Source organism: Protopterus annectens, chromosome 2.part1, assembly GCF_019279795.1.
Source record: "Protopterus annectens isolate FY-2018-M chromosome 2.part1, PAN1.0, whole genome shotgun sequence".
Taxonomy (NCBI): domain Eukaryota; kingdom Metazoa; phylum Chordata; order Ceratodontiformes; family Protopteridae; genus Protopterus; species Protopterus annectens.
The window spans coordinates 1,982,505,406-1,982,528,449 of record NC_056729.1 but is presented as its reverse complement, the minus strand read 5'-3'; positions in this window follow the sequence as shown (position 1 = coordinate 1,982,528,449).

The window sequence follows — 23,044 nt, the reverse complement described above, 5'->3', positions numbered from 1 at the left end:
TGGCCATCTATGCTACCATCCTGCAACTTTTGTTTTTGCTTTTCCTTCCTGACTTCTTTTTCTTCTGGGCCCCTTGCAAATACTCCTTTCTCTATCTGCCTATTTTTCCATTTTTGTAGTACACACAGTCCTGCTTGATATGTCCCACTTTTCTACAGAAGAAATAGGCAATTTTTCTATCATCAGGGCTTCCCATAGCTAGAGGGGATGATGCTGCTTTCAGTACATCCTTGTTCTCATCCCCCATCTTTCTCTACTTCTCCCATGTGCTACTGCACCTACTATTTCAAACCCATCTTCATCAGTACCAAGAGAAACAAGAGAAAAAAATGTTATGCTTAAAAATATCTCCTTTGTCACCCATTACTTTCCCTCTCATTAGCTTATGAACACATTGTTCTAATATGTCAGGAGTTTCCTCATAAATACATTTGATGTCACAAGGTATTCCTTTTACTTGTTCAAAATATGCATGCATTAGTCTCTTCTGGGTCACCCATTTCCCTGTCATCTATTCTGTAAATGATTTGAAAAGCCAATTTAAAATGTTCTGCCTGTTTTAGCATCCTGTCAGAAACTGTAATATTAAAATATTCTAACAACTTCATAGTCAAAGTTTGATCTTCTTAAAATGCTAAGAGTATAGCTCTCATTCTGTCTAATTTAAAATCAAGCCTGCATTTATTAGAAACAATGAAAGTCTATAACTCTTTGGAATAAATACCAAAGAACATCTTTGCTGTGAATCATCTGGCTTGGTCATGCCACCAATGTAATAATGTCCAAACTTTATTAGGAGTCTGGTTTAAGTCTATGGAAAACAGAATCTGTGCATCTAGCACTTATGTCCTTGATGGTGTCCATGTTATTTCAGAAAGTGGCTTACCATTTTCATTAATGGCTAACAGGTGATCAGGCTGTAGACCAAAACTACAAACTGAAAACTTTATCTCTCTCTCTCTGTTGAAAATGCTGGTGAACTTCTCATAGCAGATGCAAAGCTGAAATCTCTGTTTCACCCACTTGGAAGTTCCTAATACTGCTGAGCTGTTCCAGACTGAGTGTATGGATCCTGGAGCCAATAAAACGTTATCTAGTGCTTGTCGTAGTACTTTTACAAATATTTAAAAGGGTCTGAATTAAATTTGGTAGAACTGTTTTTCATTCACAGTAACAGAGAATTGGTAAAAGAGCTTTCTGTCATAGTAACAGTGTAATATTTTTAGAACACAGCATCTGCAAATACAGAAAAGAAATATGCAGTAAACAAATATGATTAGCTTAACAGAATGTGCTTTTGTGGAACAAAAGTATTATACTTCTAAATGTTTTTGTAACAAATGGCATTAACAATAGAGGCTTGTTGAAATATTATTAACAATTTAATGTATAGAGATATTCAAGTGAATAATCCTGTAAAAGGGAAATGGCTAACACAGCAGAAAAAGTTACAGACTACCCTATCAATGAAAGAACATTTCGGCCTGCTAAGAACTGTTTTTCTCTGAATGAGATAAGGATGCAGACAAACAATGCTCCAAGACAGGAAAAGAAAGTTTCATCAAGGACAGAGTTTTGAAGGTAGACAAAAGTACTGTAAAAGAAGAGTCCGGTCGGCATTTTGTAATCTGAGTAAGCTGAGGAAGTGCAGTGTATCTGACAGTGATCTGTGTTATAAAGAAAGTGTAATAATTGAAAGTAGTGCTTGGTCAGAGTGCTTCTATAAATATTTCAGTATACAAATATACAGTTGTACAGTATCTAGTCTGTGTAATCTGCTGATAATTCAGTTTAACATAAACTGTATGATAACCACATTCACTTAACTTCAAGTGTGTAGAGTCTGAAAGATGCGATTCCTGTAGCCACACAAAACGAGGCTTAAACTTTCCTGTAAAAGTAAAATACTTCACCTATTTTGACTATGTTAGAAAACCCATTTACATTGTAAGACATTAAAAAAATTATATACATAGTACATTCTTGCTCAAGAAAAGTTCACTGGCCATAATTTGATACCTGTTTCATTAGCTTCAACTTGCTCAGTATTCCTACCTCATATACTACCTGGACTTCAAGGCTGAAAGGCTGCATCATGTCTTTTGTGGTAAAAACTAAAATGTTATGAAGCAGCTCATTAAACCTCATACTAAATATTCTTCCAACCAATTTAACTGAATAGCAAAGCTGCCTTTAAACAATACTAATTTTGCTTTCATTTTAGAAGTCAACTGTCTCTAAAAGTCAGATGCTAAGGATGCTTTTGCGCAACTGTAATAGCCACACTATGGAGAAGAAAGTAAACCATCCCCTGTTGAACCCTCTGTCTTCCCTGGTTTTAGTCATTAAACTTTAATCAAACCTAATGATAGTAGAAGTCAGTAACATGCCACCTTATGAACAACTATAGGCATCGGCAGACATAGAAAATGGCAAAATATAAAGTAAAAAATCATTATGACATTTCAGTTATTGCTTTGAGTACATTTTGCAACCTTATTATAAGCCCAGCTGCCTTATTTAAGAATATATTGTTTACAAACTCTGCATCTTGCCAGTTAAGCTTCTGCAATGTGTTGGGATACTTAACAGCCAATCCATTTTTCTAACCATACAATATACCTCTCAACTGTCCAGATTTAAACAGAATGTCCAGATTTTTGCCTTATATTTTTGGTCTACTACTCATAAAATTTGTGGTTTTCAGGTAAATCAGTGAGGACTGAAGTCACTAAATAAACAGATAATTGAGATTCACATTTTCTGCACTTCAGAAAATGCATGATAATACAAAACTTCTTATTCTGGCAACTAAATTTTATAAGAGCATACAATATACAGAGAGAAAAAAAATGCTGTTAGGATGTATTAAGTGTTTGGAAACCTTTCACACTCATAATGATTTCCTGCTTGTCATTTTGCACAGTCAATGTCAACAGCAGATATTCATTTTTAAGCTTCTGTTTAATTATGACACCAATAATAAGTGTAACATACACTTAAGTACATGCATTACCATTGCAAAACAAAAAACAAAAAAACAAAAAAAAAAAAAACAAAACACAGCAGTGCAGTAGCTTTAAAGGTCTAAATTCATGTATCACAACCAGCTAACATCAAAAATTATAGAGAAAAATAGTTCTTAACCAGTATTACAATTTCTTATCTTAGAAGTCATGGCTGACAGACAGTGACTGTCTACATTATACTTCTTATTAATTCAGCCCTCTTTTTAGTTTCATTTGATTCATAGCTAGTGCAGTTCACTGATTGTTCATCATTTAAAGAGTAATATAATAATATAAATCCAGGTACATGCATTAACCATTAACCTTGAGATAAAACATTAATAATTAAACTAATCCAATACAGTGCCTGTAAAAGTCTAAGCCTAATATAATACAATCAGCGTCTAGTATTGTAAGGAAGGTACATTTGTTATTCAAAACTGCAGTGACTTGACACAAAAGACAGAGCTAGAGCACATGAATTAGGAAACAAGAGTGATTACATGCGATTCCTTGACTGGGCATTCAGCCATTCAGCTTAACTTTATCTGCAGCAAATGCAGCGTTTCACGTTTCCATCATTCTCTTCTTTTTTTTTTTGAAAAAAAAAAGAAAATTATACAGTTGCTTATTTTACTGTCTAATATCGTTCTTAGGTGATCCCTCTTCAGGTATATTTCTTAAATCCACAGTATCTTCAGGAGAATTTTGAAGTATCTGTTGGATTTTTGCCTATTGTATTATTGACTGTATAAAATGACTCTGATCTCCTGGTAGATTCAACAGGATGTAAAAGCTGGAATTAGATTTTTTCTTGCCTTCGTAATTTATAAGTAACAAGTCTCATTCAAGTTTCTTCATAGTCATGGTCACATAAAACTCACGAGTCTCTGATTTTCACCACTTTTCCTGGTACAACATTTTAAGAGGGAAGTTTTTCTTTGAGAGTGAAAGGTTGCAGTACACACTGAAGGGTTAAGGGATTCTTGTCCTTAGACACTGATTGAGAAATAACCTACGAGCTTGTTTATAAAACTTTCTTAGGCTGGTAACCCAGCTTTTCTGTAATGTATTGCATACATTTACTAAACTCTTTGCTTGATAACTATAGATTTTTCCATCTTCCTCTCTTTCACATCTGTTATTCTTTCAGTTCTAAGAATAAAATCCTGTGTGAAATGATCTAAAATCATCCCTCTTAGTCCAATAACTAATCTGAATGTAAAGACAAAGCTGTTTCCATAACTTTCAGTCTTTTATCAGAACAAGCAATATAAGAAAAAAGGTGTAAAGGATTAGTCCAGATAAAATCACGTTAGCTAACAGATCAAGGAGAATCTCTGCAATTGATCTTGTGCACTTCCATCACCATTGGTTCTAATCCAGAGTTCGGCATAGTTTATACTGCTTTCTTTTGTTGTATGAAGGAGATTGCAGTGATCACTCCACTGTTTTCTGAGTGCAAGCTTGACCTTGTGACAGCCCATTTTCATCCCAAAATTTAGCTGTTTAGATTTGTTCTTATTATTTTTAGGCATCGTGTATCACTGGCCATCAATACTCCAGAATTACAGGTAACTGTAATACATATATCACTTTAGCTTTTGACTTCTTTGAATCAGTCTCTAGAGCCATGGATGAGGGTAAGGCAGTCCACACAGCCTATCTGGACCTCACCAAGGCCTTTGACACCATCCCCCATTCTGGAATCATAGATAGACTTACTAAGCTGGGCATTAAACCCTACATCACTCGATGGGTTGCCAACTGGCTTACTGACAGAACCCACACTGTAAAAGTAGCCGACTCCAAATTCAGCTCCAGACAAGTGACAAGTGGAGTACCTCAGGGTTCAGTCCTGGGACCACTCTTGTTTGGCATCTACTTCTCTGAAGTACAGGCCAACACTAAGGGACTCTGGCTAACAAAGTTCACAGATGGCTACAAACTGGGAGCCATTATTGAATCCCCAAATGATGTGGATACTCTACAAAAGGGCCTTACAGAAACAGATGCTTGGTGACAGAGCTATGGGCTCAAGCTCAATGCCAAGAAATGTATAGTTATCCCCTTTGGGAAAAAACATGTACCCGTGAATCACCACATAGGTGGCAGTACACTAAACACCAAAAGTGTGATAAGAGACTTAGGGACTCAGGTGGACAGTGGTCTCACCTTCGATAACCACATCGTCACAACAGTCAGGAAATCCTTCTATGTGGCACACCTCATCACTAAGGGCTTTTCATCCAGAAAAAAGGAGGTCATTGTCCCACTGTACTCATCCCTCATTAGACCCATTATAGAATACAACACCCCATTTGGTATGCACCTCTCAAGATATCTGCAACAACTGGAAAAGCCGCATAATTACCTCACTAAAAGAATCACAAGCCTAAAGCAGATACCCTACACTTACCACCTTAAAAAACTCCAGCTATACTCTGTTGCATATCGTCTAATCAGAGGTGATCTCTGCTGAACATACAAGGCCATGTCAAACCCAGAGCTGTTGGACATGCTACACTTAGAAAAATCCCAATCCCTCAGAGCCACATGATCCAGGGATCTAAACCTTGTCATCACAATAAACAAAACATGCTGGACGGATAGGTTCCTGACCCAGAGATACTCCCCAGACTCTGGAATAGACTGCCCATACATGTCAAGCAGAGTGCCTCTTTGGCCCTCTTCAAAAGGAACTTTGACGATTGGATGGGAGAAAGGAAATTCACCCCGGGGATCATGTCAGTCACCCTGCTAGACAGGGGTCCAGGGAAGTAAATAGTGTTTGAAGAAATAGCCAGGGAATTGTTTTGCCTAGGCTTGTATAGGCCCTAGGGCCAGTAGCCTAGTACCAACCTATGAACCTATGAACCTTTAGCAGCAAGCATTCATTTTTTTAAATGGGAGAGAAACAGATCTTACAGAATCTGGTAAAGTTTGATTTTACCTTACAGGACAAAAGTGCTATGTTTTAATAAAGTTGCAACATTTTCTTGATATTTTGATTTAATGAATGTCTTTGTGTTGAGGTTTTGTGTGTTAGTGTTTCACCACTTTATGCAACCTTCCCTTTTTAATTCTCCAATAATAACCCCCTCCCCACATACACACACATTTGATTACGGTAAAGTGTTTTAACAGGAATTTGAAAAATATTACTATTAAGGGTTTATAATAATGTAAAAAAGCTTTATTATATAAACCTGCCATTTGTAATCTACTTGAATTTACTGGAACTGTGACAAAAGTATGGAAAAAGTAAAATAGATATTAGAGGTAAAAGCTGCATGCCTGTATATAGTGTCAGCATGTAACACTCTTGTTTTGATGCTGAGGAATCAGAAGGCTATAGGTTCTACTCCTACCCTAGGTGCATGGATTCATTTTTCAGTACTGAGACTGCAGTGCAGTCTTTAAATGTGACATTTTTCAGATTTAATAATAAACTGAGACCTCACCTGCCTGAGTTGGGTAGGATTATGCTCAGGTCTCCTATAATAATCCACTTGTTATGAGTTCAATTAGTGAGCTATAATCAGAAAAAAATATCATAATTCTTGTTAATGTAGGAAAATTTAATGGATTTTGATATCTTACAAGGTACTAATAAAGAATGTGTAGGACTACAAAGTACAAAACTGTAACGGTTTAGCACTGCAATACAGACATCAGCTAGAAGTGAAATGCACAGTTGATGGACCAACTGTTTAAAAACTGTTAGTTCACTCTGCAGTCAGTGATGCATTACATCTTTTAAAGTTATTAGAGCTTTCTGATGCTGTTCTGTGGTAACTATCATACTGCAACACAAGGTTATAGTAAAGCAGCTATGAAAGATGCATAACAGAACTTTTTTATGCATTTATCTGTCATCAGAGAAGTGCATAAACAACTTATCACTTTGCCTCTTTCAGGCAATAATCAAACTCCCTGCATTGCCAGGTTGTTATAGCTAGGTTCTTATATGAGAGCCTTGCACCTTGCAACAGCATGCTTACTTTTCTCGCATTTTCAGAATGTAATAAGCATGCTCCATGTGTTTCAAATATTTTTGTTATTTGAACCTTTTGCCAAGAAAGCATTTATATTTGATATATGCTCTTGCCGCAGAAATGATTTAAAAATAACTATTTTTATCTTTAGTTATCCTCCCATCAACAGTTGTTATGGAAATAATCCAACAAGTTACAGTGGAGTGTTTCTGTTTTCAAGAAAAGCTATGTAACAGTCAGACTTTACATTGGTAGTACACTTTGTTTTTAATCAACTGGGTAACTTTCTATATTTTCCCATTGGCCTCAGAATATTTCACACTTGTCACTGTATCCCTGAACTCTCATTCTTTTGTAGTGTGAAATTCCTGATTCACAAACATAGCCATTGTTGAAAATATGGATATATAGAAACCTCCCCATCTCAAAAAAATGCCTTAAGAAGCACAATGGCTGAATGGATGGTGTGTGTTTCCTTTTGAGTCTGTACAAATCTTTTAAAATGAAGTAAGTCAGTAGCAAGTTTGCTCCATGCTCTGTCTGAAATCTCACGTGGCATCATTTCTTCTTTCATATTACTTTTGGGAAAGTTATTGCATTTTCAAAAGTTTTTCACCATCATTTCAATTTGATGAGACAAACTTGGCCACAATATGAGATCTCGTATCTTCTTTTTGTATTTAAAAATCCTAGTGTGCCTTGTGAATTGTTTCATACCTCATTATTTACTATTATTTTACCAGATTTGAAAATCAGATCTTGTCCATAACTTCCTGAAAACAACTTGACAACTTGAAACTGAAACCAAAAAAAAAAACCCCCCAAAAAAAAACAAAAAAAAAAGGAGTGAAGGAGTGCTGTTAAAGGAATTCCAAGATCCAAATATAGGACACCAGTGAAGCCAAAATAAAAGGCTGTGATAAGTTTACTCTTGTAGAAAGAATTTACCCTTGCGAAGCAGTTTAGTTTGTATTACATCGGACTTCTTCAGAGCATGGGTGTAACATTAAACTAAACTCCCTTGTATACACATAATTGACCAATCAATTATCAAAAAACAATTAAATAATTAATCAAAATAATATGCTAATCACAATTTAAAAACTTCATAAGCTATAACAAAAACATTTCTTATTGCATAAACTTATTATAACTCCGTTATTTTGGCTTCACTTTTGGACATCACTTCTGTGTCACAATTTAGTAATTCCTCTTTGCTTTCTTAGAAAACAAGTTCTGCTTAGTATATCAGCAATATGCATTTCTAATTTAGGTTTATGCATAATTGTCATGTCAAATCTCTGCAAAGTCAAAAACATTCTCTATAGGCATAACAGTGTTTTAGGGTCTATATTATCTTATCAAATGATGAAAAGACCGAATGTTCTTTCATCGAACCTAAAAGCTTGAAAGCCCTAAACAGCAAAGACACAGAACATTGATTTTTTTTTTTCCCAGGGAAAAATCTGTTGGCCGTCTTTAGGACTTTGCCATTTCCTCCACTATGGTGCGATCTTGGAGTTTGTATATTTAAGTAGAGGGGTGTGGGGGCACCCCCGCAGATTGGGGCATGTGGGGGCCGAAGTCCCCCACTTCATTTTGTGTTTGAATTTTTTATTTTTTTTGCGGAGCAGTGATTTTTTTTTCCCCCTGGGAAAAAAATGCTGTTCTGTGTCTTTGCTTTTTAGTTGTTTTGACCTTTTAGGTTCGATGAAAGAGCACTTGCTCTTTTCATCGTTCGATAAGGTAACATAGACCTGTCTTTTATACTGAGATCTGAGAAAAATACAATGCAATTGTTTTATATTCTTTTTTAATTCAGACATAACTGGCATAAACATACTTAATAAACCTCTCACAACCATAAACAATTGCCAGAAGCTCTTTCTTTATCTGAGCATACCTTGACTCAGAATTATCAATGATCTGGAATCACAGACAACAGAGTGAATTTATGGTAACCCTGCTCCAGGATCTGACTGACTGGCATCTACTTAAAACTGGTTTTCTCACATCATTGTAGTGAAGAGTATGAGATTCTATCAGATGTTCTTTATCATTGTGAAGCGTACACACACACACACACACACACACACACACACACACACACACACACACACACACACACACACACACACACACACACACACACACACACACACACACACACACACACACACACACACACACACACACACACACACAGGTACAGAACTTGTTCCCATTTTTTTTAAGGCAGGTGAGTGAACATCTCTAAAATTGCTTGTATTTGGACACCATGGGACAGTGACCACTCAGACATACAATGCCTAAGAATGCGCAGAATATATAAAAATATAATCAGCTAGCCACACTCTTTCAATGTGATTGGAAAGTGGCTTGCCATATGTTGGGATAGAAGTTATCAATGTGATTTCTCTTCATGACATTTCTGAAGAAGATTTAAGCAGGCACACCTACTCTTACTGGCTTCATAAATCAGAGCAGTCCACATACCAGTGGTTTCAGGATCAGAAGTAGGGGATATGCTGAGCATTGATGGCTCACATGCAAATACCATTTAGTGAAAACATACAGGCCTTCTTGATGAATCAGTTATATTACTCATGACAGAAATCTCACTGCAGCACCTTGGCCCATACATTAACTCTTCTGTAATCCGGCTCAGTAAATCTATAGTTGGTAGCTGTTGGCAATATTTTCTGCTCTGCTTGCATGCTCTATATGGACTGTCAAAGTTCTGGCATACTATTATCAGCACATACAGTAATCAGGGAAAACTTTATTCAAGGTGGGTAGGAAGTCAAGAATATTCATCCAAATATATATTATGCAAGTTCTATCAAAATAAGCAAAATTTAAAATTTGTCAGAATGATTAATTTTCTGTTTTTGTAATGGGTTCATAGGCTTGTGAGATTCAAACCCTGTGCCTTGTGTTTGTAAGGCAAACACCTTAACCATTAGGCCACCCACCCAATTTTAATTCTGAACCAACAGCACACCCAGACTAGGGTTGCCACCTTTTCAAATGCCCAAAGTGGGACATTTTGGACAGAACATCAGTTTTGCCTAAATAAACAGATACAGAATAACTGTTTTATGCAACTATTACATAAAATATAGGAAATAATTTTGTCCTAAAATCTCAGGACATTTGCCATTTTTTCAATTTTTTTGCAGGACACAACTGCCCAAAGAGGGACTGTCCCTCGCAAAGTGGGACAGGTGGTAACCCTAACCCAGACATCTTGTGAACTACTTCAGTCTGTACACTGAACAGACATAGTTCAGTCACATTTTTAGATTATCTTCTTTCCAAGAAAGTTGCAATTACCCATACTTTATGTCAAATTAACTTGCACTATTAAATCAACCATAACTGCACCCTGTGCTGTGAGTGCAGTTCTGCCTGCAGCTCATGCCTGTACTCATTTGAAGACAATCTTCGTTTGTTTTTCTTATAAGGGGAAAACGGACCATTTCCTGTGCTCCCTTATGAATTTATAATGTGTGCAAACATTTTATCATCCATTTCATCTGAAATAAGCTTCCAGATTATGTTTTGCATTATGTTTGAATGGTTTTAGTTGTCCGCCCAAATTTACATATAAAGCAAACTCAGCACTTAAAGATCCCCACCTGCTTCATAATGCGCTGCTTTTTCTATAAATGTCTTCTGCTTCTCTCCACAGCAACACTAACTCTGGGCTTTCATTCTGATCACTATCATGATTCTGTATTCGGCTTAATCAAATTAGAGAATTTAAAACAGAGCTCTACATAATTTCCACAATAAGTATATTCTGTGATGAAATTTAGCACAAAGGAATTATATTTTTCTCACTTTACTGAATAGTTCTTGCTGTGGAATCCAATCCACACTTTCTTTAGCCTTTTCAGTGCTACAGTCACAATACCATCTACTAAAGATGAGTCATAAAGGATACCGATAAGTTTTTTAAGACATATCATTAAAGGAGCAATTCCTGTTCACTCTTAAGAACTGATCTTACAGAGTATTGTAACAGAGATGTTTGGGCCTAGGTGTTGAAAAGTGATGCTAGGCTTGGAGAAATTTCATTTTTAAATGTCACACTTTCAACAGCTTGTAACATTTATGTATTCTGTCTGACTATCAGGTAACTTTGTCACATACTCAAATTTGCTGAATCCATGAAAGTTGGTAACTTGTCTTCTTCTGTGCTATCCTGAATGCGCAAGAGATAAAGAATTGCCCCCGCACCAAGAAAGAAACTGTTCTGCCAGTTCTTTTATCAGACCCCAAACTAATGCTTTCCACCAGATCATTTTGAGACTAACGTTTGAAGGTAACAACAGGGCTTCTGTCACTCTCTCCTTATAATAGAAGTAATGACCCTTTAAAAAAATGTTTTCAAGTACAGACTCATGAGCTCGTAAAACAAACTGTCTTAATGTCCCCACTGGTAATTTATGCTGTAATAACAAAGCTGCTGCTGTAGAAACTGTCTCATGCAGTTCATAATAAGAGTATCCAAAAGATACAACTGAGTGCAGAACTAACATCGGTAGAGGAACGTCTGGGAACATAGGAATGATACTTATGAACCATAAAATGCCTAGTCATATACATCTTTATGTAGGCACACTTAAAAGTTCTTGCCACCCACCACAAACACTGAATTGTGCTCACCCCAAACTGAGCAGGGTCATATGTGATAACCATAGTTTTTATTTATGTTTATCCACCAGTTATAAAGACTAGCTTTAACTTATTCAATCCCAAGCAGCAGGAGGCTAATTAATCATCTCATCTCCTGAGGTCTTTTAAGTTGAAAAACTATTTGCTTCCTTTTCTTCCTCTGAAATAACACAACCTCCATGGAAAAGGGTATATTCCCCTACCCAAGGACTGTCGATCTTGTATGCCTGTCGGCCGTCTGTTTAGTCAACTAAATTGTGTTGATTAAACAGATGTCGACCAAAATACCATTTGACAGAGTTACCCATTTATATAACTACTTATTTTGTTAGCCATGTAATACAACTTGTCTGAGGCCTATTTTTAGTTGACGCCTGTGACAGTCACTAAGTCAATAAAGGCTGAGGAAATAGAATCCAGGACTACTAGATGAATCTTGTTAGCAAATCATACCCTTAATAGTCTATGCTAACCTGACAGATATGTGAACTTTGACTTAAGAACTGAAATTTTTATATACCTAATTACTAAAGGAGTTAATAATCTGTTGATTGTAGGACATAGTTCAATACTGCTTGAGAGGTTGTGAAGCACATGGTTTGGATCACAGAGAAGTGAATGAGTCATCAATGCTCAGGACAAGTTTCTTTGTGGATAAGTAGAATGGATCACATATATATGGATTGTGGGGGGGGGGGGCAAGACTACTCATTGTCCTTCCTTTAAAAGGTGAGAGCTCCTATTCTTTTTCCTTGCAAGACTCAATGTAGGGTTCAGTTGATGTTAAGCCACTAGACCAGACTTCTACAGTATAGGAAGGCTGGAGGGGAAAGCAAACCAACATCAGGATGATGGAAAGGGATAACCAGCCGCTGGCAAACAGGTCACTAAGGGGAGGCAGATCATTCTATTTGAAGTAGGATGGGTCAGAAGATCAGTTGTGGGGTCTGTTCATTTCCAGTTTAGGATACAGGATGATGGTTATGATCATTGTTAGGATGGGTTAAGGTTAAAAGGGGGCTCACATCACTGCCAAGCAGTGTGGTTAGGTAGGGGACTTTGATCATGGGAAGGGTGAGTGAGAAGGAGATTGAAACCTTAACAAATGTAAAATAAATAAATAAATAAATAAATAAATTAATTAATTAACTAATAAATTAATAAATAACTAAACCTTGATTCCTATTTGGATAGGTCATTTTTTTCTTGTGAAAAAAAAGGTGCACCATTCACTGTTAAGTTAGGTGGGGTGACAAAGGCACTGATCACTGTTAGGGTGTGAGGTATTAGTTGTAGTTGCTACAGGCCAGTGAGGGATCTAAAAGTGGACAACAATGTCTGCAAGTGCATGTGCGTGTGAGGGAAATTTCCTGAGATAAGATTATAGGCTGTGGGAGAGACACAGCCATTAGCAAATATTCTGTATATAAATTATTATATGTGCTTTATGTCAGACCTTGTACGAGCACCAGTTACTTCTAGGAATTGCACACCACTTCTGCTGTGTAAACTTCAGGGTATTTTCTATAACTCTAATGCATTAATAGCCGAGAAATTTAGAGGCAGGGAAAGCATAGTCTTTCTGGACTAGGATTCTTCTTGACATACTTTATGCATGGAGCAAGCAGATTGGCCAAATGTTAAATGCTCATGAATCCCAATATAGTGTTTTGCATCTATTTACCTTTCACTCACCTTAAATGTTCTTGGCTATTTAGTGCTACGGGCATTTTATAGGTCTCCCTATTAAAGTGTTGGCACTCAAAATGACAACTGCTAAAAAGCCAAAAAAGATCAAGAACTTGGAGAAAAGTGGATCTCGAAAATTGCTGTCCTCCTTAAAACTTCTTTTTGCAGGGTGGAGTAGCCCCCTTCCTGCACCCATCATGTGAGGGGGCAAGCCTCCCACATCCCCCAAACTCATATGTATCAACTTTGAGATCACCAAACCTTGAAGAAAAGGGAATATTCCAAGAAGTGGCATCTCAGACTTGGTATATACAAGTCCGATCTTTCGGCCATTCAGTCTCCATGTTTCGGGACTGGCTCTAGTGGGTGCCAATATTTCCATTTTCAAATTTCTTTATAACTAGTTAATGGAATATAACATCAACTGATTCATCACCATTTTTCAAATTCTTATCTGTTATGCAAGGCTATTTGGTTGTTTTTATTGTATTTTAACATTGATCATTTTCCCTATGAAGAGGTTTATGTCATTCTGTTTTATAATGTTTATCCTAGTTGTTAAAGAAATGTGTTAGCACTGACTTTTCAAAAATTCTGAACACCATGACAGTAGAATAACAAAGAAAGCTGGTCAAGTTTAGCAGCAAACACTATGATAATTAACTGTCTGTGACCTGCCATAGTCTACAGGCCTTTTAGATTCTTCTAGCAGGAAACAAATACAATTAGAGCTGCCTGTCCTAAACTTTCTGGCTAGCAGTCCTACATAATTAGCCTATTGCACAGTACAAGTTAACACTGGTAGCAGCAATGGGCATGTTGCGTGTGATTCAGCGAACAATCCCGGTCGTACAAGAGGCAAAATCGTGTGGTACGTGGTACATGCTATTGAGGACATGATGACATGAAAATTAAATACTTTATGCACGTGAACAAGATCATACATGTAAATGCTGATATTCAAAATGGAGGATGGATTTAGAAACATATAAAATGGGCACACTGCACCATAGTGAATACCATTTTTTACACTGAGAATCATGATGCTATAGCTCTGCAACATGCATTAACAGCCTCCACTGGAGCAAGTGCTCACAATGATGCACTATGCATCTATCTATTCCTACAAAGGAGGTATTGTTAGCACCTGACATGCCATCAGCTGAGTGATAAGCAAACTATGGCCTTTTTCTGTTTTGATATGGAACATGTAAGAGACCTTGACAAACTCTGTATCATTCACAAACAGAATTGAGAGGAAAGCATGGTTGCCCATTCAGGTGGATAAGTGTTCATTCAGGTAAGTGTTGCTTTAGCCATCTTAGCTACAGGGGCCCTTTAGCAACCTAGTGGGGACTCATTAGGGATATCACAGCCATCAAACTCATGATACCTGAACCAGTTCTCTGAAATGCTGCATAATTTGGAGAAACATAACTATTCCTTAGAACACACACTATGTATGCATTTTACAGCAATGCCCAGTTCTCTGGGTCCTGGGAGATATAGCATGCACACACATTGCCATCAAGGCAGCAACTTGTCCAGAGTGACTGCCATACACCAACAGGAAGACCTTCCACTCCCATAAATTCCAGGTGGCCTGCAATATACATGGTATTATCTACAATGTGTCTATGCACCTGTCCAGCAGTTCCCATTACCCTCACATCTGCCACACACCTTACCTATATCGAACATCCCTATGAGGGGATTTCGCACAGGGATATCATGTTGCCAATATATTGTTTGTTGTGTGTTGCAGGTGACATGATATGTTCTAGAGCCATGGTAGATGATACCACCATCCACAACCTCCACACCATGCAGGAAATGACCTATAATGCAGCACATGCTGAAATGTATAACATGGAGGAGCAGGTTTTTGGCTTACTAAAGGGACACTTCATTTACCAAGATACAACAGGAGGAGCACTGCAATACAATCCTAAAATCTGCAGCAAGATTTTTGTTGAGTGTACAATGCTGTGTAAGATGGCATTGTGCTGACAGAGTGGCAAGAGAACACCTTGTCAGGAGATCCAAACCAGTAGTAGAATGGCAGGGTGGATTGTCAGGTGAGGAACATGTAGCAGCAGTAGGACAGCCAAAGAAGAGGTGACCATGAGATATTGCAGCACTTGCAAAGAGATGACATCTGGTTTCTAATTATGGACCATGACACACACAGAATGCAGAATAAAAGGGCGAATGTGTTGTCATACCCACGTTACGCAGGGCAGTGTATGAACACATCATGTACTGCAACAGCAATCACCATCATGCCAACACATTTTAAGGGCTGGCTAGGGCACAGTCATCACCACTTGCACAGAATAGTAGACACAGTGGCAGCTGACTGCAACACTATTACATCAGGTAGCATTGTTCATATGTTAATAGGTTCATAGGTTATTACTAGGCTACTTGCCTTTGTAGGCTATTTTAAGTCTAGCCAATTACCCCGTGTGAGAACCAAACCCTGCGCTTTGTGTCTGCAAGTTAAACACCTTAACCATTATGCCAACCTGGTTTATATGGTGCCCAAACACTCTTTGACTTTGTGGAGAATAATGGATCACATTTTCCAGTGGTTGGAAGCTTGATGCAGTCCATGGCATGGAAGAGTTAGAACTATGGAACCGTGAGCATTCACCTTGACAGATTGTACTGCATGCTGATCCTGATAAGTGTCACTATCCATGAAGTGGTCACTGACCATGGGCATGCGTGGCAATCTGTGTGTTCACAGGCAATAAAGAAGGAGTAGAACTAGTAGAATGTCCACATACAGACTGATGAGGCATACCAGATGCTTATTTGGACAAGTGCCACTGATCATGACCTGGATGATTCTTATAACTGGTTGTGGCAAGCTGTGTGCCCACAAGTTACAGTGATGCCATTTCTCCAATAGTCTGTGTAGCATGGCTCAAGGAACTCTGTGTCCAAATTACCCATATCCTGATCCTCCCACGGGCAAGGCATAGTCTGTATAGGCAGACTTGAGGACAATTGCATTGTGTCTTATGGCTGTATCAGTAGAGGCAACCCTTGCTATCAGTGACCTCAGCACCATTGTTTGCTGCCTGTCTTTATAAACCTAACCTATTTTCTGCAAACAAGTATAACGTGGAGCTTTTCTCCTCTGCTGAAAAGGGATTTTGACAGCCCAGGCAGACTTTTCTAGAAAACAAAAATGGAATAAATTAAATAAAAAAATGTTACTGTGTACTTTTTGCACATCACCTTGGAATCCTCAGAGCTCACTCATAATCTCTGCAATGTTGTAGGTAGCAACTGATTGTCCCTGAATCACTGAATTGACATCTGCTGGTTAATGGCAAGTGTCACAGCAGTGGCAGGGTGCTCATAAAGTCATGGCAGCATCCGACTCTCCTCTTCTGTCCCCTATATTGGGTATGTGCTCCTTGGAGATGTGGTGCACTTGAGATGCTGTATACTCTGAGACCTCAGATGAAGGCCAAGAAGGACTGTCAGATAGAAGCTGTCCATCATGCCTTGGTGAGGCTGTGTGCTCACACTGAACCTACGACTCAGCAATGGAGGATGTGGGTGACACCCTTCCCCTGCAGTGCTACAAACAACATTCACAGAACATGCATTTGGATCATGACATCATTGTCATCACTGGTGTCTTCTGACATCATCCCTATGTGGTCTTGTTGTGCTATATGCTCCCACAGTGGAGCCTATGAAAATAGAAATAGGCATGACAACACTGTCTACCCACACACATGCCCCTACAACCATGCATAGCACTACACATCCAAATACAGCTATAGCATACTTTGACAGATCTACTGTGTCTTACAGGTTGTTACAGTTGCAGACCAGAGATGCCTGAAAGTACAGATATGCAGGTGGGCCTTGGTCAATCTTTTCTTTCCAATGCAGTGGATGTGCTGTATTTTTTCTAAAGAACATCACTATCCTAGTGTGTGCCTAAATAACAATGTAGACACACAGGTAGCTCTAGTAAATGATATCAAGTCAGGTACATAAATAAAGAATAACTGGAAAAACAGTTTGGGAACTAAGCAAAATAATAGTATTCAAATATTAAAACAACAACAAGATTACAGACTATGTGCTTCATCAGATTTATAAACCTGGTGCAGCTATGTGGCACTACATTGCTTGTATGAGTGTCTACTGCCTCAGTTGCACTAGCCTGCCTTACAGTAGTAGCAATGATGTGGCCATTGGACAGCAGAGTGTTGCTTCTACTGTTAGAATTGCACTTTTCTTTATTTACGCAGTCCTTCAATGAGACAGGTAGTACTATTTGAGGCTCAATATATGTCTGGTTAGTTATATGGCTCTTTGTGCAGTAACTGTCTTGAAAATTAGTGTTGCATGGATGAGCAGTTCTTGTCTATGGATACCAGCCTCTGTGTTAGCAAACAACTGCTTAAAGATAGCTTCTCATATATTTTCATCCATCTCCACTTGAAATGGCAAGTGCAGAAAAGCAGAAAAAAAAAAGACTGAGAACACAGAGAAGAACAAATCCTGACAATTGCCTTTCTTCTTAAAACCTCTTTTTACAGAGGGCAAGCCCCCCATCCCCCTGAACTTATATATACCAACTCTGAGATTGCCATACCTCTGAGAAAAGAGAATATTCTGAGAAATGGCATTATGAATTAGTATATGTAAGTCCGCTCTTTCAGCCAGTCAGAGTCCAGATTTTGGGACTTGCTCTAGCAGGTCCTGATATTTCAAATGGTTACCCAGATGTTCATGTATTCAGGCATGCACAAGATGAATAAATGAACATACTTACACAATATATTCTGTTTCTCCAATGCATGCATACTTAGCATAAACAAGAAAATGACTATAAGCTCATATTCATAGTACTCATGAAATACAAACAGAATGCATGAATAAAAAATATAATACCGCAGCATCAATGTTAGGCAAAAAAGACTCAACAAATTGCAAATAAGTACATTACTGTCTCCCCAAAATGTTGACCACTTTTAAATCAAAATATTTTTAATACACTAGCAAACATTGTATATATGTAATACACCACTGTTTAAACACTGTCCAGTGCAGTCATAAAAATTACTCATTCATTTACTCACAGAGGCAAGATAATGCACCTAACATGTTGCCACAAATAAGCATGTATTCTGAGTAGCAGAACCAGTACAGCATTGTTTCAGGCTGGTGATATCCCAAACCAAATACACGACTTTGAGGCAGGGTTGGCTTTCCAGCCTTTTGGGGATCCTTAATACAATTAGAACCCCTTAACTCCATTTCAGAACTAAACTGAACCAGCTTAGTCAGATCAAAATCAAAACAGTTAGGAGGCAAACAGAATTAACAGCTCAATGCGACCCTGGGGGCAGTAATAAAAATCATAGAAAATTTCAGTAGGATCAATGGAGAGGAGGGCTTCAACAGCATTAACAGAGTCAAGAATCTCATAACAAAATCACAACAAGATCAGTGAAGTTAGATTACTGGTATGGTGACTAGAAAGGGGCCACAACCAAACTAATAGGTTAGTTCAGGGGACTTGCAGCAAGAATATAGTTAAAAAGTTATTTCGTGATTAACAGAGATAATGGAGGATATCATATAAAGAGAAATTAGAAGACCCAAACAGTTTAACATAGTCAAGGAATTCACTGTAATATTAAAAGAACCAGACCCTCCTCCATTATTATTACGAGAGTCACGTGAGCACTTCAGTTTTAGAGGTGAAAACTACCTCCCATCAAGATTAACTGGATCAAGGGACTCATTATAGGATAACAGAATTGGGGACTCACAGCAAATTTAATGAAGTCATGAAACTCGGTTCCTGAATGCCATAAACATAATTATTTTTGCCCTGTGTGCTGAAAATCTGAATTTGTTTTTCAGCAGAAGTAAAGATGTGCTTGAATTTTAAAGGTACAGCAGTAGTTCTAACCCTAGGGAGTTTGTACCCATTGCCCCATTGCACACATTTTTAACAAAATATCAAAACACAATAATCAGCTGTGATCATGGCCTCCTTGACTGGGAAGAGACAAAGACTGCAGCATTTGCTGTTACCTAAAAGTGGTTATTTCCGATGATATACCCCATCTGACATATCAGACTCATTACTACCTTTTAAAGGTATACATTCAAACATTAAAACAATTGCAGTACAAATCTGTGATATGACATTGCACAATTATTCCCATTTATTTGTTTCTGTCTGCACTTAGAGAGTGTTTGGTAAACAAACTGTACCTCCATCACCTTGTCTCCTTCATGTTATTGACATCTGCATTATGTTTCATATCTGCATTTCACAAACTGTGGTATCCGTTGAGAACTGTGAAGACCCTGTACAGTCTGAGACCTCATCTATCATCTTCTTTTCTGCTTGCGTGCTCATCAGTGCCTCCTGTTTTTTCTTTGTTTATGTTAGGTGCAATGCAAAAGGAAACAAAAACAGATTTAAATTTTAAATGTTTAGTTATTTAATCTGAAGTTTTTTGCAGTTCTCCCAGTATCACTGACTGTCACCGTAAATCAGTTCCTCATTCCACACTCTCTTGATATACTGAAGAATTTCATTGTAAAACTATATTTTTGTTACCTTTTTCAATGACGTTGCCATGGTGAACACTGGTTTTGATTTTTTTGTCTTTTTTCCCTTTCCACTGCTTATTTTCTGCATCATTTCAGCTCTAAAGTACCTTAGCATAGTGTTGAATTTTCAAGTAAATTCCCTACAGAATGAATTGCCATGTTAAACTTGAATCCTAAGTGCACTGTACATCAGCAAAATTTTAACACTATTATGCAATAGGTGGAATTTTATGAGAAATTTGCTTTTTTTTCTCTGGAGATCAGTTTTTGCCTCATTTTTTTTGATCTGTTCCTCATAAAAGTTGTAGCTGTCTGGCAAATCACTGAACACTGAAGTAACTACACAGTGAAATACATTTGCGTATCAGACTTCATACCCTTCAGAAAATGCATACTAATGCAAAATTATTCTATCAACTATCTAAGTTTATAAAAACAGCATTTAAAATATTTCCCTATTTTGGGCCTTTACCATCCATTATATTAGGCTTTGTCCTGATTTTTTGCTTCAAGAGGTTCAGAGGTATACTTAAAACACTTCAGTATTACCGCCTCCTGGAACTACATAGTACAATAAAGCATTATGTTTAGTTGTTTTATGGGATCCCTATCAAAACAGCAAGACCTGACATTTTCATTTTCCATACTCCAGAAAATGAAGTACAAGTCAACAACCAAAATAGCAAATTTCAAATTTTCCAGTACAAGATTAACTGCCAGATTCAATAAAGCCTACACTGTCCTTTTACCATCGTGTATGCATATTGGCAGTGTTTTGGATTCATTAAGCAGCTCTACATGGTGTATAGAGCTGTGCACAACTGATCAAGCAAGGTAAACACAGTGGTGTGCAAATTACAGCATAAGCAACTGAATTGTATGTTAATCATCCAAGCCAAGATGGAGGAACTATTTTAAAAGCTATAAAGCAACTTTGTAGATTCAGTGCTGGTTTTCCTAGCAGATTCCAAAACCTACGGGAATACAGCCATGGAAAGGAGTCACACAGAAACATTGTTAGGGGCTGATGTTGCTTTAATTCATGTGTATGTGCAACAGGCTGAAGTCTATGCTGCTGCTGCTGCTGCTACTAATAGACCAAGGCCAAGAAGGAAAGAGTTTACAGACCCCGGTAACTTAATCACAATCTACATGGCATGGAAATTGTAGAGTGCTACAGGCTGGATAGAGACACACTACAGGACCTCTGCAATTTCTGTTGTCCTCAACTCAGGGCAAACAAAGGGGAACCCATCCCAGTGGAGACAAAGGTATGTGCAGAACTTATAATCTTAGCTACAGGTACCTTTCTGAGACCAACAAGGACATGCTGGAGGTGTCACAGGCAGCAGTCTTCAGGATCCTCCATCAATTCCTTGAATGCTATGCTCCAACATGCTAGTGACCACATATGTTTCCCCCATAGGATAGGGCCAGAAATATGCAGGAGTTCTACTCTGTAGCACACTAGTGGGTGCCATAGATTGAACACATGTAGAAATTAAGGCACCACCTGGGGAACGGGGAAGGCTCTACATTAATAGAAAGGGCTTCCACTCTATTAACTGCCAGTTTGTGTCATGCCAAGGGAATCATCTTGAATGTGTGTGCTGGCAACCCAGCATGACTCATATATCTGGCACACCTCAGAACTGTATCAGATGTTCACTAGGTAGGATATCCTGCAGGGTCATTTACTGGGGGATGTAGGTTATGCACTGGAGCCATGGCTGATGACACCCATCAGAAATGAACACACACCTGCTGAAGAATGCCATAATGAGGCACACACTCAAACCAGAAACATCATAGAGAGTATGTTTGGGCTGCTGAAGTCGCGGTTCCAGTGCCTAGATACATCTGGGGGAGCCCTGCAGTACTATCCATGGACATGTACTGAAATAGTGACAGTATGTGCCATGCTACACAACATCATCCTGAGAAAACAGCTTCAGCAGGATCAATAAGGGGAAAGACACACATCCCACCACCAAGGGCAAGGTCACCACAGCCACATACAGGAGGGAGTCAAAGGGGAGAGCAGCAGCTGCTGTGGGTTTAAGTAGATGTAGGCATACTCAATACCCACTTGCATTGGCTAAGAGACAATGCATAGCACACTCACTCACCACTTAAGGGCCTAAAATCATCCTCCTATGCATATACATACAGTAACACTGATGCCAGGCAACTGTCACAACCTTTACCTCCCAATGTATTGGCTGTGTACTGCTTTCATCAGACAGAGTCAGCCCTGAACTAAAGCTATTGCAACTGCTGGATTTACAATGTAAGTGTTGAACCTGGAGTTTATTGCGTAATAATATGAATGACCCAGAGCAAAAGTGCCAAAAACATTATGCTCTGCACTCCTTTAAAATAAAACCATGCATCTCCAAAAGAAAACTAGTTTATGAAAAATATTAAGTACTTTTGTCGTTGACACAATCAGGCTTCATCAGAACAGAATACAAGTACAAATCAACCACTTAAATAATAGTTCAAAAATGTACATAAGTTAAAAAGTATAATAATATTTGTGTATGAAGAACATACCTATAAAATAAATTAATAAAGCAAAAGCATGCAACATGTTGTAATCTAGCTGCTCTCATTTTTAAAACAGGGCCACGAGAAATACATTCATTTAAACCTGGTTTTAGGTTTGCTCCCAGTAAAAGTTGCTAGTACAGCTCATGATACTTAATACATGTTTCCCATCTCCCACTTGGATCCAAAGCTGCATCCTCCAAAGAGCAAAAATTTACTGATACTACACTTCTTTTTATGTTTTGCCAAAGCATTAGTATTGAGACCCCATTCATATCATGCATGTGTTCATAAATACTTTTCTTAAGGGGTCTTTCAGTTTTTCCAACATAAAATGCAGGCCATGCATCACAAACAGCTATACAGATAGTACCCTTACTATTACAATTAAATAATTTTGTAGGGGTCAAAAATTTGTTATGTGCTGCTAAATAATATTCATATTTATTCAATACATGGGGACACTGGTCACATGAAACACATTTAAAAGTACCAATGTTAACGTTA